A 6044-nucleotide genomic window follows, 5' to 3' on the forward strand; every position below is an offset into this window, starting at 1 on the left:
ATCAGAATGAAAAGATAGCTGCACTATGTCTGATAACACTTTTTGTTGAGGTTATCTCCATTCACCATCATATAAATTAAATTTTACATTATTTCCTTGTTAAAGTTTTGGTATTAGTGCATATGACTTAATTATTTCGATTTTGATGCATTGAAGGTCATCTTCAAAAATATTGTTTAAAAACTTTCTACATTAGTTCTAATATTTTGGACATATTTTTTCTATTAAATTTAATGAACAATTCCGATACTTCCTATCTCCCGAAACACATTGGTTTCTTCCCTTTTTATTGTCAAGATCGTGAGCTGATAGCCTGAAAGTTTTCAAAGTTATCCTATGAATATCTTTATTTACAAGTACAAATGTTGCTGCAATGCAGCAATTGAGAAGCTCCGCGCAAAAAAAATGTGCTCGTTACAGATACCTTGCCAAATTATTCCTACGCACAGGTCATGTTATATTCAGATTAAGTACTATTGTAGATTTTTTTCCGAATGTTTTGCAAACCATTTTTTGCATAATTATGCTTATCTTATGCACCGTCCATAATTAAAAAGAGGGGCCAGATATTTAATTTGAAAAAATGCTTTCACTGATGCCTACCTGGTAAGGATTGAAAACAAACAAGACTTACAAGACTTGTAAATGTTATTTGACATGACTGTACTGTGTTACTGTAGTCAGTAACATAAGATGATAAAAATATCAAAGTCTGTTTTTTATTATTATAATTGTAACAAATATACAAATACAATGTAGTAACAAAAGGAACTAATATTATAATATAGTAATATTTACATGCATTTTTTCATGTCAAATTTAAAAAAAGGTTTCTTTAAACACTGATAGAAGACTGTTACCTGAATTTTAGGCAGGTATGAGGAAATTCACTAACATCATGTTCGTACGAGTCAAAGATATAAAAACTACTTGACATTAGTGATATATAAAAAGTAATTGTTAATTGATTTATTGGGAGATCAATATACTTTTTTGCTAAATTGCTTTAAAACCTTTCATAAAATCAAAGCACAGAAGGCGCTGAATTTGTTTGGGTCTCAGAATGTCAGAAAGGTAAAGATTATTAACCAATTTGTTTTTGTATGCCACCAATGCTTTCCAGCGTTTTAATTGTAGTAAATTGGCTATAAGACTAATTGCAGCACTGACATTCAATCCAATGTTTATTTGACTTAAACAATTTGAAAAATAAATGAGTTGCATTAACTGGGATTTGAACGCCAGACCTCTCGCTTCCTAATGCGGCGTTCACACAGTGTCGATTATGGCTCCCGTTTGAGATCAGACAGCGCTACGACACGAAAAGCGAAAAAGTCGGATTACTATCCTCAATGATCTGGAATGTCCTATCATTGTCTTAACGCAGTCGTATATGTTCGGAAATGGTCCGGAGTGGTCGGTCAAGCACTCCCGACAGTTAGGTGCGTCCCGTAACATTCGGGAAACTCAGACGATTTTGTCAAGTCGGATTACAATCGTTACTAATCGTGACAGATTCTGCTGTATCGGATCAAAATCGTAACAATGTCCTGTGTTGTCTGGTCAGTGTCCTGTTGAACGGGCATGATCTGGAGTAATTTTGCATTGCCGTTTCTTGCCGATTGAGTCCAGATTGCGTCCATCTTGCCGAATGCGAACCGTCTTTGCCGAATCCGTTCCGGAACACTTCTGTAATAAATACGAAATTCGGCAATAATACCCACGTCAGAGTCACGACAATTACAGAACACATTACGACTGAGTCCAGACAAAGGCGTGTGCAATTCGGTACAGCAGACTGTAATAGGATTGCGTTCCGACAGTGTCCCGATCATCCCGAATATGGCGACAGTTGTAGGATTCCAGATGCGTAGATTTCCTGATTCGGCTGAGCTTCTCACGTATGGAGTATAACGTGTATGTTTGTGTGTCATACATTGACAGTACTTTGACCGGTCCACCATGAATGCTGCTCGGAGACGGAGACTTCTGCAGCAGGTTGCTCTCATGGAAATGGAAGAAGAAGACCTTCTGTTTGCCAATTATTATTTGAACAGAAGGGCACTGCGACCCGGTAGAAATAGAAGATACTGGGTCAAGCCCTGGATATACAGAAGGGAGCAGCTCGGCCAGTATGACACATTGATGAGGGAGCTGAGAGAAGAAGATCCAGAAGCTTTCATCAACTACATTAGGCTACCCATGGAACTATACGATGAAGTCCTGGCTCGGATCACACCCCGCATCACCAAACAAGATACCTGGTGGAGGCAAGCCCTTGATCCAGGACTGAAGTTTGCCTGTACCATGAGGCATCTGGCATCCGGCGACAGTTATAGCAGCATAAACTTCAGGGTTCCCAGTAACACCATGTCAATGTTTGTCCCTGAAGCCTGCCAAGCCATCATTGATCAGTACGCTGCAGAGGTAATCGCCTGTACCACTTGCCAAGCGGAGTGGAAGGAAATCGCAAATGAATTTCTGGAACTTTCCACATGTGTGCGGTGCATTGGACGGAAAACAAGTTGCGTGCAAGTGAACAACAAATACCGGATCTACCTACCATAACTACGAGTGCTTCTTCTTCATAGTTCTGATGGCCCTCGTAGATGCGGACTATAACGGATGTCTTCCGTCAGAGTCTGTTCATTGTCTGGTCACTGTCTGAGCTCTGTCAGATCGCATTCGGGAGAATCGGTACGCTGTCGGGACGGATTCGGTCGTTTTTTACCTTGACAAAGATACAAATCGGATCAGAATCGGATTGAGAACGGGATAATCGGGACGAATTCTGCTGGAAACGGCTGGATCGGGACGCCTCCTGAACAATATCTGATTGTTGTCGTGATTAAATAAATGTTTTTACAAATTTTAAAAAAAGTTTGAATTTCCAGCCACGAATCACAGGATTTTGATCAGACTTTTGACACATTATAATCGAGAATGGTCCTATCAAGGAAGGCAGTAAAATCCTGAATGTGTGACTTAGGCTTACGCGAGCGCGCAACGCCTCGGCCACGGTGAATTTATATGTTAACGGCCTGAAGAAAACCATATTATTCTAAATTAGGGTTTGTAACGACGCTAACTGTTGTTTAACACAGATGTAAATAATCATGGATATCTATAAAGAATAAAACAATATTAGAAATGTTCGACCATTCAGGAATTATTTTGCTTGAAAATTAATGCGCCTGTCATTTGACCATCTTTACGCAGTGATCTCCCCTGAATTTTTCGGCGTTAGTGTGCATATAAAGGGAAGTAACCGCTTCAAAAATGCGGACTACTTTCGGCAATTGCAATTAACAGCATTAGAGTCTGAAATTTCGCTACCATTATTTGTTTGGTCTGACGACCCAAACAAATAAAAACATACACCTCATGTTCAAACTACAGATCAAAGTTTCAGTTGTTACCAATGATGCAATCTATCTATCTATAGTCTATGCTTAATGAGGGTCCATCCCCCGTACGGGCACAAAATGCAGCTTTCGCTGTCGAGTACGGACCCCGGACATGTCACCAAGCACAAAAAGTTGATAATTTACCTCCAGACGAGTATTAGTCATTTTAGATTTTTGGAGGATAGTGCAATTACAGATACAGAAAGATGTCCCAATTCCAGAAGCTTCTCCTGGTTCTTTAGCGTGCCAAGTGTTTAAGCACCCATACACGGGACCTCGATTTAAATTCTGTTAGCCAGCCCGGGAATCGAACCCTCAATGTCGAGATTACAGGTCTCGCGCTCTAGCCAATAGAGCTAAGCTGGGCTGGCTACCCCGTACAGGCTCAAAATGCAGCTTTCGCTTTTTTTCTTTCTTTTTTTTAATGCGTTTATTTAAGGTCGCCGCCGGAAAGCCCATATGGGCGGCCGTACACTCAAGTCGGGCCATCCTAGAGCTTCCCGCCGAGATTTTTTCGTCGATTTTTTCCAGCTTTTATTGGTGGAGGAAGACCCTCAGGTGCCCCTCCGGGCATTATTTCAGGCACGAGCGGGAACCTGGGTAGAACCACCGACCTTCCGTAAGCCAGCTGGATGGCTTCCTCACATGAAAGATTTCGACCCGAGTGAGGATCGAACCTACAGCGGTGAGGGACCTTTGATCTCAAGTCAGCGACCTTAACCACTCGGCCACGGAGGTGCGGAGCAATAACGCTTGATATATTTTTAAATAGGTTTAAAAAGGCTGTAATGAAAGTCTGCTAGAATTGTGGCTGTTTCTGTCACAGGGTGAGAAAAATGTGCAGCCTGACCGGGACTCGAACCCAGGACAAACGGAATACTGTTCCGCGGCTCTACCGACTGAGCTATACGGCCGCTTACACATCTCCTCTAAATAGCGAACAGTTCTAAACCGTGACATACTCCCCTGCTATATTGAAATTTGTCCTCGAATTTCAGAGATACAGAGCAATGTGAATTAAACTCTGATCTCTATTCAGTCACGTCCCAACGTTGGGCGCCAAATGTCACAGGGTGAGAAAAATGTGCAGCCTGACCGGGACTCGAACCCGGGACCATCGGAATACCGTTCCGCGGCTCTACCTAGTGAGCTATACGGCCGCTTACACATCTTCTCCCCTAAATATTGAACAGTGCTGAACTGTGACATATCTATAAATGCATATATATAATGATGACAGCACTTAGCAAAATTGGATTTTACATACTTAAATTATTGATACAATTTCAAGTGCTTTTAAATTTGTTGTTTCTTTCAATTTCATATTTGGACATTTCTTAGCTTTCTGAATAGTTTGTATTCTTCTTTGTGCTTTGAAGAAACAAACAACTTTTGTCAGTACTACCACTGTTAATTTTACAGATAAATATAGATTAAGGTGCTCATGATTGGCAGCTGAACATATGTACAGTGTTCTACTTTCGGCTCAAAATTTGCTTCCATTGCTAAAGCTCCGCGGAAAGTGCACGGATGTCAATAATCACAATTTTATGCTTCACGTTGTACTCGATTTTTTGCCTTAACGCAGTTGCCTTAACAGGCGGTAATCCCTAATCAAATATAAATTTTCATGCAGTTCATGTAGTATAAAGGCCGGAACATCGTCAAGGATGCTAAGCTGAGCTTCATATGCCAATTTGGGAGCGTTTTCCCTTCGTGTTATTTTCATCCACCACTTTATTAAGGTCCCCATATTATTGTGAATGTTTATTTGTATATCCTCTATTTATTATATATACAATATCAGTGGGCCTGGGAGGGGTGTCCCCTCCCGTAGACTGAGAAAAATTTGAAATATGATGTTGAAAATGGAGTTATAATATTTCCTTAACTTTCTAGTGCTTTTATGGTACATTTTGGTTGGTTTTACTTCACACTGTATTTTGTAGAGGTTAGTGTTTGCAAGGTTTTTTAAATAGAATACCCCTGGTGTTTAGTAGTGAGCATTTACAAATAACAGCACACTTACCAATTATGCGCGACCGTTGATAAAAATAATTTCAAAATCTTGTACAAAAACTAGTTATTAAAACGTGATTCTTTAAGTATTATTTTCATAAAACTCTTTTTAATTTACAAATAATAATTTTCAATTTCTTAATTATACGTAGCTAGGGCTTTCGCAAAGAAAATGGAAAAAACAAAGATGGTAAAATATTGTGTCCAATCTAACACACCTATTTGCCACTATCTGTGACTATTTATTTCATCGGACCTTTGGAAAGTAATAAACCAATCAATTATGCAGTTTAAGCATTGTAGTCATTCAAGCATGCTGATAGATAAAGATCTCTGCCAAGCCCCCAGGCAGGATAAGCCAGCCCGCATAGCTCAATCGGTTAGAGCGCGAGACTTGTAATCTCGACATTGTGGGTTCGATTCCCGGGCTGGCCAACTAAAACTACTAATCAGTCTTTCGGATGAGACTTTAAATCGAGGTCCCGTGTATGGGTGCTTAAACACTTGGCACGCTAAAGAACCAGGAGAAGCTTCTGGAACTGGGGCATCTTTCTGTATCTGTAATTGCACTATCCTCCGAAAAATAAAATGACTAATACTCTTCTGGAGGGCTCGCCC

Source organism: Ruditapes philippinarum, unplaced genomic scaffold (assembly GCF_026571515.1).
Source record: "Ruditapes philippinarum isolate M1 unplaced genomic scaffold, ASM2657151v2 ctg8633_1_1_1_1, whole genome shotgun sequence".
Taxonomy (NCBI): domain Eukaryota; kingdom Metazoa; phylum Mollusca; class Bivalvia; order Venerida; family Veneridae; genus Ruditapes; species Ruditapes philippinarum.